This window comes from Podarcis melisellensis (assembly GCF_964234715.1).
Source record: "Podarcis melisellensis genome assembly, chromosome: Z".
NCBI classification, from domain to species: Eukaryota; Metazoa; Chordata; class Lepidosauria; order Squamata; family Lacertidae; genus Podarcis; species Podarcis melisellensis.
This window is the reverse complement of record NC_138547.1, coordinates 42,317,741-42,330,136: the sequence shown is the minus strand read 5'-3', so window position 1 is coordinate 42,330,136 and position 12,396 is coordinate 42,317,741. Positions and strand designations below refer to the sequence as shown.

The window sequence follows — 12,396 nt, the reverse complement described above, 5'->3', positions numbered from 1 at the left end:
TGTGCTTGGAATAAATAGCTGCTCCGCGACTTCCTTTGCATTATATACATTCAGATGCTGGAAATTTTTACCAGTGTATCGCCTTGTTTATATGTATATAAACCAAACCACTCAAATGAAAGAGCCTTTGAAGGCAAAAGCTCTTTGAGGTCACTCATTTATTTTTAATTTGGAGTATATGGGGTGCTTCATTACAGGTTTGTGTTACAGGTTTCCAGGTTATTAAAGATCAGTGAAATAAGACACACTTTTATGAAGTCTTGCAGTTCATGATAAAATGAGAGGCATAAATTCAACTGACAGCAACAAATAAATAACAAGTGTTCCGATGCATTGCATCTGTTTACCATAACATTTTAAAAAGAAAACTTTTTTTTTATTTTAAGATGAACAAGAAGAGTACTTCGTTTTCTGATATCTTAGACTGACTCAATTAATTGGACATCTCTGGTGGTGTTCATACTGCTATTTCTCTCTTTATATTCCTCGAGCTGGAAGTTCTGTCCATCTGCAGCAGCAGCAGCAAAACTGCTGTCACGTCCTCTCAGGCTTTATGTCCTTCCTGCTTCTTCTCCAAGTTAGTCCAAATATGAGTTAGCATCTGATAGGATTAACTTCTGGCCTCCATCTTGACCACGTGAGAAAACTATACTTACAATGGCTTTGTTTCCCATGAGTAATCAACCTTAAGTTTTCTTTATCCTTTCAACTAGACATCTTATCAGACTATCTCTTTCTGTAGTATATTGACCAAACACCAACCATTCATAATGGCTTGCTTAATTTCCTACAGTGAGTTTGTTATGACAGATAGGAAACGGGATCTATGTATAGCTATGGTGCGTATTCTTTGACCTTCCAGCTGCTTCCAGCTGTTGCTGGGCTACAACTCTCAGCAACCACAAACATTGACCATTCTGACTGGGCTGTAGTTCAACAACATCTGTAGTTCAACAACTGGGTTGTAGTTCAACAACATCTGGAGGGTCCCAATTTGGGAAGGCTGGTACACCTGCCTGGTTGCCTGTAGGACAAGAATGGGGAAACCTGGCACCTTACAGATGGCTACCAACCTATTGGCTATGTTGTCTGGGCATACGAATTTGGAGGCAAACAAAATCTGGAGTGCCACAGTTTTCCTGAGGTAAACTGTGGGCCATTCAGCTTATAGTCATTTCACTGAACTGACTCTACAGATGTCTTCTTTTAAATGTGACTTTTCATGCAACCTCCTAAACACCTCTCAAACCATAGTGGCAAAATCCGGCAAACAGATAAGTGCTACTCAAAGACGATGGATGCCAGGCTCATTGTCATAAACGTGCCTGCTTCCACACACTGAACCAATATGAGGCTTGAGTGTATGTGATGTGTATGTCTCCACCCCCATCATTCAGCCCAGACACTGAGATCCAGCTCTGAGGGCCTTCTGGTGGTCCCCTCACTGGAAGAAGTGAGTTTACAGGGAACCAGGCAAAGAGCCTTCTTGGTAGTGCCTCTTGCCCTGTGGAACACCCTCCCACCAGATGTCAAGGAGATAAACAACTATCTGACTTTCAGAAGGCATCTGGAGGCAGCATCTGGAGGGAGGTTTTTTATCTTTGATGACTTACTATGTTTTAATTTGTTGGAAGCCGCCCAGAGTGGTTGGGGTAACCCAGTCAGGTAGGTTATGTATATTAAACATATATACAAGACTGCCACCTTTGCTTGCTCCATTCCTTAGCCCTGCCTACCCCTTTGCCTGTCCCTCACACCTGACCAACACCCAGTGGCGTAGCGTGGGGGGTGCAGGGGGGCCAGCCGCACCGGGCGCAACATCTGGGGGTTAGGGTTAGGGGGCGCAAATCCACGGGTTAGGGGGCGTAAATGACTTGCCTTGCCCCGGGTGCTGACAACCCACGCTAGGCCACTGCCAACACCCACCCTTTTACCCTCCCTCTCATCCCAAGCCCCACTCCCTTTTAAGAGGAGTTTTAAGCAATTGAATGAAGCTGTTTCTGAACTGTTTTTCTGTTTTAAAAATACTCACTGCTCTCTTGCTAGACATCATTATTGTCATTACAAATCCTTGACTTGAAAACTGTCCCTTTTAAAATAATTACCTGATTAGTTGAACAGCAATTAATAATGATACAAGAGAGCAAGGGAGCTATTCTCAGTTACAACGTCCAGCAGACTGAAATTGTTCGGAAGCATCAGCAATGCCTGGCATACAGCAGACTGAGATCCATCACAACAGAAGCCTGGATCTCTGTCCTGAGAGTAGAAATAATTACATCCTGATTGACCTTTGCACTTGCTGTGAAAGTTAAGAAACACTTAAAAGGGAGGGGGGAACCACAGGCATTTGCAGACAAATTCCAGTTGAGCCAAAGGGCAGCATTGAGTCAGTTCTGGCACATTGTGAACAATGGGGTTGGGCAATGAGCTGTTGACCCTGCTATCTTGAACCCTGTTGAGGTTTCAAAGCTTGGATGGAATGACATCCCAGCAACCTCCCTTCCCAGAGATTTGGGATAATGGTTATCAGGAAGCTGATAACCGCCAACAGCATTCTTTATTGTGAGTAGCTACTACTATTGTGTTTCTGCCCCTGTTACTTCAACATCTGCTGGATGTATTCTACCAGGTAGTCTTTCTGGCAACTATACTGGAAGAAGCTAGATGGAAATAGCAGCTATGTTTGCAATAGAATAACTGGAATATTTTGCCATTCTTGTGTAAACAGACCTGAGGCTGGCAAATTAGCATTTAATATTCTCGGCAAAAGGGGTGCAGCTTCTCAGTGGAGCTGCTCGCTTTCTCATTCATTCCTCCTTTTGAAGTCTGTCCAAAGCAACTTAAAGGAGCGTTTGACTGGTGTATTGAAGGTATAAATATTGTTGGGGTCTACAGCAGCGGTTCCCAAACTCCCCCCCCCATGGACCACTTGAAAATTGCTTGTGGTCTTCAGGAACTATTTTCCACCTGATGTAGCAATTGTAATGAGCTGTGCTAGACGCTGTGTGATTTTAAATTGTATTATTATGGCTTCTTTTATTTCTTATATGGTATTTTACTGTATTACAATTTGCTTCCCATAGAATTCAAATTGTCATACAATAAAATACAATATCGGAAATAGAAAGCAATAAAGATGCAGTTAAAAATCAATATGAATATTTAATGTGGACATGCTGCGGCCCATCTGAACAAAGCTTGTGGGCCACTGGTGGCCCACAGACTACAGTTTGGGAAACCCCCAATTTAAGGTAAAAAAAGGTTGTAGGACCAGTGCTAGCTCCATGTTTTGGAGTGCCTTCTGGTGAGCTTCCTTTATGGGCCTTCCTCTCTCAGTGAGTCAGTAGCATCTACTGCTGCTGCTCCACCTCCTCACCACTTCTGTTTTCTGGACTAGTGTGAGAGGCAGATGAAAAAGTGGGTTGCAATGCTGGAGAGGAAGGGCAGGTCCAAAGGGGCTCCTGTCTAGTGCCCATCTCCACTGCTGGGTATTAAGCTAGTGGCAAACGCCCAACCATGTTGACTCTTGGGACTGGCCATTTTTTTGGGGGGGGGGGTTGAATTGTCCACTGTCCCTGCCATCATTACAACCTTGGTCATACCAGGCTCCCTCTAGCACAAGAACACCATAAGAAGCCAGCCTACCTAGTCCAGTTGGATGAGAACAATCTGCCTTTCCAACAACAGCCAGGCTGATGCTTTCAGGAAATCTGCAGGCAGAACAAAATGGCATTAACCCTCCACTGTATTTTGACCCTAAAATTTGGTATTCTGAAGTAGAATAATAGAATTGTGGAGTTGGAAGGAATCCCAAGGGTAATCTAGTCCAACCCCCTGCAATTCATGAATCTCAACGAGATCATACATGACAGATGGCCATCCGACCTCTTCTTAAGGAGAGTACCCCACCTCTTATGGGAGTCAGTTTCTTTCTTTTTTTAAAGAATATTTATTGAAGTTTTCAAAAAAAAATATAACATAAAACCAACAAAAAAAGGGGAAAAAAGAAAACATAGATGACAATAAGATAAACAAAACAAATAACAGGTATAATTTCAATCCCTTATAGTCATAAAACTTACTTTCCTGACCTCCTCATACCTCCCCTCTCTGTATTCCAATCTCTAATCAAGCCAATTCAGCAAATCCTTCCCCTATTTTCTGATTTAATTTTTAATCTTTCTTTTCTTAATTACTTAATCATTACAGCTAGAAACCCCTTAATTTCTAAGTCAACATCGTTCTACCATCCAATAATCTTGCAATGTTTCTTAAGATAGTCCTTAAATTTCTTCCAATCATCTTCCGCCGTCTCTTTTCCCTGGTCACAGATTCTGCCGGTCATTTCTGCCAGTCCCATATAGTCTATTTATGGGAGTCAGTTTCACTCTTCCATTCTTCCTAATATTTAGTCGGAATCTCCTTTCTTGTAATTTGCATCTGTTTTTTTCTAGTACTACCCTCCAGACCAGGGAGAAAACAAGCTTGCTCTATCCTCCATGTGGCAGTCCTTTGGATATTGGAAGATGGCTATTGTATTTTATTTTATTTTTATAAATTTTTTATTGGGTTTTACACTGTTTATATAGACACACACAATACACAATACAATACACAATACAGACATACACATATAGAGACAAACATGTATAATTTCAAATCCTTAATTTCTTAACCTTTTTCCCTGACTTCCCCACACCTCCCCTTCTTGTATTCCAATTCCAGTAGTTAGTTCAGCAAGTTCTTAAAAATTTAACTTATATACTTAACTTATAAACTTAAAACTTTTGCTTATATACTTAGATTAAGCCACAATGCACATCATTACACCCTTTTCTAAAGTCGACCCTAGTTCCCTTCCACAAATTTCCCAATTTTTATAATAATTACAAAGCGAATAAGAAAGAAAGTTATGGCTATTGTATCTCCTCTTTTCCATGCTTAACATACCCAACTCCCTCAACCATTCCACATAAGGCTTAGTTTCCAAACCCTTTGATGATCTTGGTCACCCTCCTCTGCACCTGTTCCAGCTTATCAATATCCTTCTTAAATTGTGGTGCCCAGAACTGGCCACAGTTCTCCAGGTAGGGTCTGACCATAATTCCTCTGAACATGGAGGGTTCTCCTTGGCTGCCATAACTAATAGGCATTTATAGCAAGCTAGCAGTTATATTCCCAGACCTCCATGCTTCTGTCTTCTAAAGCCATCCAAATTCTGTAAATGAATTACCAAATCTTTGAAGAAGGGCCTTTCTTGCTCGCTTGCTGTTTCTGAACCTACTGCCAGTAAAGATAGGATCAGGGTTTTGCTTCTAACAGACTATGGGTGGAGAATGTATGCTTCTCTAGATGATGTTGGATTACATATCCAATCATACCCAGTTATTATCCATGCTGGCTTTGGGTTGATGGGAATAGGAGTCCCACCATACTGATGGGCCACAGATTTCATGATCCCTAATTTAGGCAGAACTTTGCTGTTCCTCGAAAATAACATTTTGTCTTGAACTGAGCAATTCATTTGATTAATTGATTGGTATTGGTCAGCCTGGGGAATAGAAGAAGCCAAGTAAAATAAAAACAATGTAAAAATGAAATCAATTTTACAAGAAAAGGAAAGAAAAATACACTGAGAGAATTACAAAAAGCCATGCTATAAATATAGTGATTGACTGAAGATAAGAATATATCTCCTAAATGAATATCTGTTACTATACTGTGCCTAGCAGCTGGGCTGGCTGCAGAGTACGTAGCTTGGTGCTAGGTGCTGCCCAGGGGAAGGGTCCAGTGATTTGTGGTGTACTGTGCCACCCATAAGGCAGCAGCCCTGAGATGGAGGAAGAGTAAATGTCTGGGAGATCAGAGGTGAGGGGAAAGGTGGTGTGGAAAGAGTTTCAGGAAGGCACAGAGGTGGAAGAAATGGTCCCAGAGAGAGTAGGGCTGTCAGGATCTCCGCCATCCCCTCGCCAATGTGTCTCTGAGGACAAGCAGGGGCTTAAAGCAACAGGAGCAGCTGGAGCTGCCACAGAGGAGATGTCACTGGTTGCTTCACACACCATGTCAGATGAGGGTGTTTAAGTGAGCTGAAAGGGGAGTAGTTGCACTGTTGCCCAAACTGTATGGGTTGGAGCACAAATCTGAAAAAGTAGATACCTGGTTAGCTAATAAGTAGGAGTGGTTGCATATATCCCTTGCACCTTAGGAACTGACGTAATCAGGTGCTTTGTCATTAAGGAACTAAACTTGCAATTGCTTGCTTTTAATGGGGCAGGGTATGCATGAGATACACTGTTTCACTTCAGTCAACCCCAGTAAGCCCCCACCTGCCTGTTTTTTACTTTAAATCCAGTCCAGCAGGTGGCACTGGACATCCCAGGCACCAGCAGCTTTGAGTAGCTTCCTATTTTGGGCTTTCACTTTTCCTGGGCAAACAGTCTTCCTGGCTTTGGAGTGTTTTGAGCTTGCTCCCTGGCTCAAAACTCCTGGCTTTGCTCCTCTTGGTTCTGGCATCCTTCCACAATTCCTAGTTCTTGGGCTTATACCAGCAGCTGCCTGCTTCACAGCCCTGACGCACAGATGAACACTGTAATGCTGAGATGGTGACAGAATGTACCCAGTGGTGCATCTGTATGTAGGTTGGCTCAACAGGAAGACTGGCTAAAAAAAATGATATCCCCTCCTAGAACCTGAATTCAGTCTGCAGTCCTGAGCCCAGTTGCCTGGGAGTAAGGATGGGTGAATCTGTCAATTTCAGTTTCTCTTAATTTATCATTTTTCCAGGCTTAAGTTCACATCTCTTGTCACATTTCTGCATTAGGCTGCAATTTGTTTCTGTTTCTGTATTTTTAAAAAAGTCAGCATTTTAGTGCTCACTGAGGCCAGTTTGCACTGTTTTTGTATTTAATTTTGCTCGACATGCACATTTTTACAAGCAACCCACTGTGTTCATTTTTGTATCTTATTTTCACAAGCATGTGAAAACAAACATTTCTGTGCAAAATGCACCATTCTTTGGGCTGGCAAACGGCGTAACAGAATTCAGGGACATCTAGATTTTGAAGGATAACTGCCTTTCGGTTCACATGCTGTTTCAGGAAATAAGACTTTGGAAGTTTCACATAAAAATGCAAGCCAAACCAAAATTCTCACCCATCCCTACCTGGGAGTAAGCACCACTGAATTCAGTGGGACTTGCTTCTGGGTAGACTTGTATATGAGGCTGTTGAGGTGTCGATTTCTTCCGCAGCTGATATGCCTTTGTTTGTAATTGTGTATGTTCCCCTGTTATTTAATCTGTGTTCCACTGTGAAACCCCCCATGACTGACCCATGAAATTTGACATTTGGATCCTCTCACTTTGCATAGGGCTGCTGCTGGATGAGAGTGCTCATAATTGCATCTCCTGGTAATCCCCCTTTTAGAACCGACAGGGCTGATTCTGAACCAGTAAAAGGTGGAGTCTAAAATAGTCTTCAGCTGTTCTGCCATTTCTATTCCTGCTTCACGTTCTTTTAAGTGTTGGGGTCACCATGAATTGATTTGCTTTTACTGGAAAAGTACTTATCATAATGGATTAATGTGACACCCATGTGGTTATCACATGTTCCTGTTTAATACATGTCATCCTATAATGCTCTTTCAATTCCAATTTAATTTAGCACCAGTTAATGGACAACATATAAAAATTATTGCAGACTTTCCCAGTGAATTCCCGCCCCCCCCCCAAAAAAAACACACCAAGGCACACTTCAGGAATATTAGGAGAATAATCCTTAGTCCTATCCCACTAAAAATACAATGTAAGCCAGGGAGGCTCATGATTGTGAATCAGTGCAATGTGGTGTCTAGTAGCTTCTGTTTCATTTGACATGGTCAACGTTCTATTTATTCCATGTGTCAATAGCCCAAAGCCTACGGTGATATCTCCCAGATAAATTTGGAATCCAAAAGGTTTTTTGTATGTGCCGGAATAAGAGAAGTAGGGGTGATGTATGCATCACATTTATGTGGACATTTGAAGAAAGAAATCTGATAGCCCAGTGAAGATATAACTCTTCCCCCATGGGCTTGAATGCTTCTCCCACTTCAATCCTCTTCTCAACTTTATTGGATATTTTCCATCTCTTTCGTTTTCTGAATTAACCACTCTGTACTGTTTCATTTGCACCATTGCCGTAGTTAGCCGTCTTTAGCACCAACCCACAGTTTCTCTACCTATTACAAAGTATGGCTGTAAACTGTAGTTTGGAGCTATCCATGGTTACTCAAATTTTCAGTGGACCATAAATGAAAGGGGAGAATTCCCATGTGCAAGGAGGAGGGGATGGGGATAATGGAGCCTATGATCCCACAGGATGCTTCTTGACTCTTTAATGTGGGTAAGAATTAAAACAGCTGATCCATCTTTGAAAGTGGCAGGGTGTTACAGTCCCTAAAATTTGGCTCATTGTTTGGGAGAGGGGTGAACTGGTTGTGACTTTCTCCTGGTACATCAGTGCTTTGAACATTCAACTTTTAACCATAGTTAAGCTTAACTATGATTTTAAGGGGTTGTGCAAAAGAGGTCAGAAAATAACAGGGATTTTAAATTATTATGTCAAGACAGATAATAAGACAAACATACTGTGTGTGCAAAGGAAACCTCATGTATGTCCTTTGCAATTTGCTGATGCTGATTCCCATGTCAAAATCTTCCAGTATCTGTAGAGCTTTCAACACTCTAAAAGTTCACATGGACCAGAGATGAACATCTCACTGCTCTACCTTCTTAGTTATCTTAACTCTGAGATGTCTCACTTAGATTTCATCTAAAATGAGGCTCTCAATATATTTTTCAACAGACAGATTTTCTTTTCTTTGTATTTTTAAAAAGAATACTACACTAATTGAGTTATAGCAACCTGACCTTTGGAAAATGCAAACTGCCTGTCACATTTTGGGTAGGACATTTCCGGATGTTGAAATCCAGTGAGATTTCCCATCAAAGCTGATCAGTAACCATGAAACCCAGCTCTCCTAAATTGAGGTGATAGTTCCATGATGGATCCTTCCACTGACTCTAATGGGTTTTGGAAAAGCACTCCAACCATCAAAAGTGTTCAGGCACATGCTAAAGTTTAAGCTCATGGTTGGGTTCTCAATAAAGTGAATGTTTTACTTCCAAACTAGCAGTCCCATCTCTTCAAAAATAAAACCTTCCTCCTCTTTAAAGCAAAAGCTATCACTCAAATGTATATGTTCATCCACCCAAATATATGCAGACCTATACATGATGGGGAAGGCTTGTGGACCAGTAGCAAACTACATACTTAGTGCATGGGAAGCTGCCTTATATTGAGTTGGGCCATTGCTCCATCTGGATCAGTATTGCCTTCGCTGAAGGGCAACGGTTCTACAGGGTTTCTGACATGATTTCCATGACCTCTTTCATACAGTAGGTGCTCACGAACTGGAGATGCCTTTGGGGATTGAACCTGGGACTTTCTGCATGCAAAGCAGATTCTCTACCACAGAGGAGAGGTGTATAATGATAATGATAATGATACCATCTGACAGGGTTGCCCTGCCACTCTGGGTGGCTTCCAACACATAAAAACATAATAAAACATCAAATATTTTAAAAACTTTCCAAAACAGGGCTGCCTTCAGATATCCTCTAAAAATTGTATAGTTACATATTGTATGGCATCTATTGTACAGCTTTGGTCATAGATTTTATTCAAGTTATGGTAATTGCAGTTCCAAAATGTGGATCCTTGTTTGTCACCCTTCAACCACTCAGGGACCCACCATGATCTTCCATGACATTGGTTTCCCAAATCACACCAGTGCTGTGCATCCCAGACTGACCGATAATAAATCAGCACTTGTGTTATTTATTATCCAGTGTTTATAATCCAGCAAAGTAGCCCATCTCCGGTAAGCCTGGCAATGAATTTTCATAACTGCTCTGCTGCAACCCGTCTTTTAATTTTTTCAAAGTTTCTCCCTGCTGAGAAAGAGTTTACCTCTTTTCTTTTTTCTTTTTGCCCCATTCTCAGGGCACTTTCTTCACTTTCATGGCATTCTGAGTTAACCATATTTTGGCGAGATGACAGAGGAGTGTGTGTGTATTTCATCCCAGGAAATGTTTTTCTAGCACTCTGCAGTCTCTCGAGCTGCCCATATTTCCTCATCTGAAAAAACAAAACAAAAAACTTGTGAAAGGAGTTTCCTCACTATTAGAATCATAGAATTGTGGAGTTGAAAGGGATCATCTAGTCCAACTCCATACAATGCAGGAATCTTTCACCCAGCATGGGCTTGAAATCGTGGCCCCGAGATTAAGAGTCTCATATTGAGCGAACCCTTCTGTGTTCCGCTTCACTTTAATTGTTGCTTGGGCATTTAAAGGCAAATTTATGCCATTAGCTCTTCTTGAAACAATATGTGAAATGAATCAGAGTCCTTTGAAATGCACACTTCTCTGAATTTTGCAAAGCAATTATCAGGCCAAGTAATGTTTACATAAATGCATATGCTGGGGTAAAGAGTGCATTTGAATGCATGTATTAGTGAAAGTAATGTACAAAATAGTAGGGGAAATTGTATTGCAAAACTTGTGTGTAAGGCAAAACTGCATCCAAAAATGTGTCTCTTGGAAGAAATTTTCAGTAAAATGCTGATGAATTTTCATGCACACACACACACACACACACACAGAGAGAGAGAGAGAGAGAGAGAGAGAGAGAGAGAGAGAGAGAATGAATCACAAACTGATCTGGAAATGTGAAGAAGTGGATTTAAGATTGGAAAAATGAGAAACTGTAAGAAACCAGAATTGACATATTCACCCATCCCTAATAATGGTAACAATCCCAATTCCCCCCACTTGCCATGAGAATTTAACTGCAATTTTCTCTGATAATTTCTCATTGTATTGTTTCTGCTCATTAACCGATGGGGATTTTTAAAAAGAAAACACCGAAGAAGAAATTTTCAGCACAGCACTAATTTTCACTGGGTGTTTCAAACAAAAGTGGCAGGATGTCAAATCTGTGCTGGAAAAGGGCAACAGGAGTTTACATCAGAAAGTCCAGAGTTGTTGAGAAATAATAACATAAGGTCCCCATTTCGGCTATTGTTTGAAGAGCTGCGGCGCACTGTTTGCCAAAGATGCAATCTCTAAACAGGCCCCTCTAGGCTCGCTTGGAAGAGTTCTTAAATTCACTGAAGCTTTTTTTGACCATTAGAGTTAGGATAAAAAGCCAGCATAAGAACAGCCAATATTTATATACAGCATTTGATTCACTTAAGAAGTGTGTGCAGTGGATGCAGAGTGGGGAATGGAACCGAGGAAGAGACAAAAGACGCAGTGACCCTCTCACAGAAGACTAGCACGCCGAAGTAATTAAACAGAAACTGTTGAGACACTTTAATGCACTTATGACCCATCTTTGCAGCTGTTGCACAAAGGTTTTTGCAAGCAGTAAGTGCCATGGGCATTCCTAAAAAGTTCTTTTTTTAGCCAGATGGTGGGTTAGACAGAGCAAGCGTTGTCCAGCAGGTAGTGTTGGATGCAGAACAGAATTTCCCTTCTAGTACTAAGAGATGCTGGGCAAGGTACTGATGTGTTAGGGCATCGAGGTGAAGGGCTGTAACTCAATGGTACAGCATACATCTTGCATGCAGGTTCAATCCCCAGCATCTCCAGATAGGACTGGGGCTCCTAACGCCAATCCTGGAGAGCTGCTGTGTCAGTGTGGACAATATTGAACTAGATAAACCATGGGTTTAAGGTGATTGCCTATGTTCCCATCACTTGTGGCCATTGGCCATGCAAGCTGGAGCTGATGGCACTTGTAGTTCGACAAGATCTGGAGGTCCACTACTTTGTCGGTGCCTTGTTTGAAGGCCACAGGGATGGAATTAACCAGTTAATTCACCTCTTTCAGACATTTTGATAACTTCATAGGAGCCCCAAATTAATCAAGTAATCATTATTGTCATCATTGTTAGGGCTTTTTTTCAGCTAGAACTCATTGGAACTCAGTTCCAGCACCTCTCAGTGGGCACCATTGCCATTATAAGAGAAAAAGGAGGCATTCATGGTGAGTCCGGGCAACTCTTTTTCTAGAAAAACAGCACTAAGAAGAAGGAGAAGAAAAACTTTGTAATAACTGCAGTGACATAAGAGGTTTTACCTTCTGTAGGAAGAGAGAGATTATACTTGTTCTGAAACATGTGAGAATAATCTAAAAACAAAAGTACAGGGGATGCTCGGGTTGCGAACGTGATCCATGCAGGAGGCACATTCACAACCCGCAGCATTCGCAACCCGCAGTGCTGCATCTGCACACACGCGGGTTGCGATTCAGCACTTCTGCGCATGCACAAAGTGCGATTTAGCGC

General features: G+C 41.6%; 1 protein-coding gene across 7 annotated transcripts in view; it reads left to right on the top strand.

Moving 5' to 3' along the window:
- The window catches only part of AFF2 (ALF transcription elongation factor 2), a 408,154-nt gene that overhangs the window by 144,250 nt on the left and 251,508 nt on the right, over nucleotides 1-12,396 (top strand). The gene's annotated exons all lie outside the window — the stretch shown is intronic.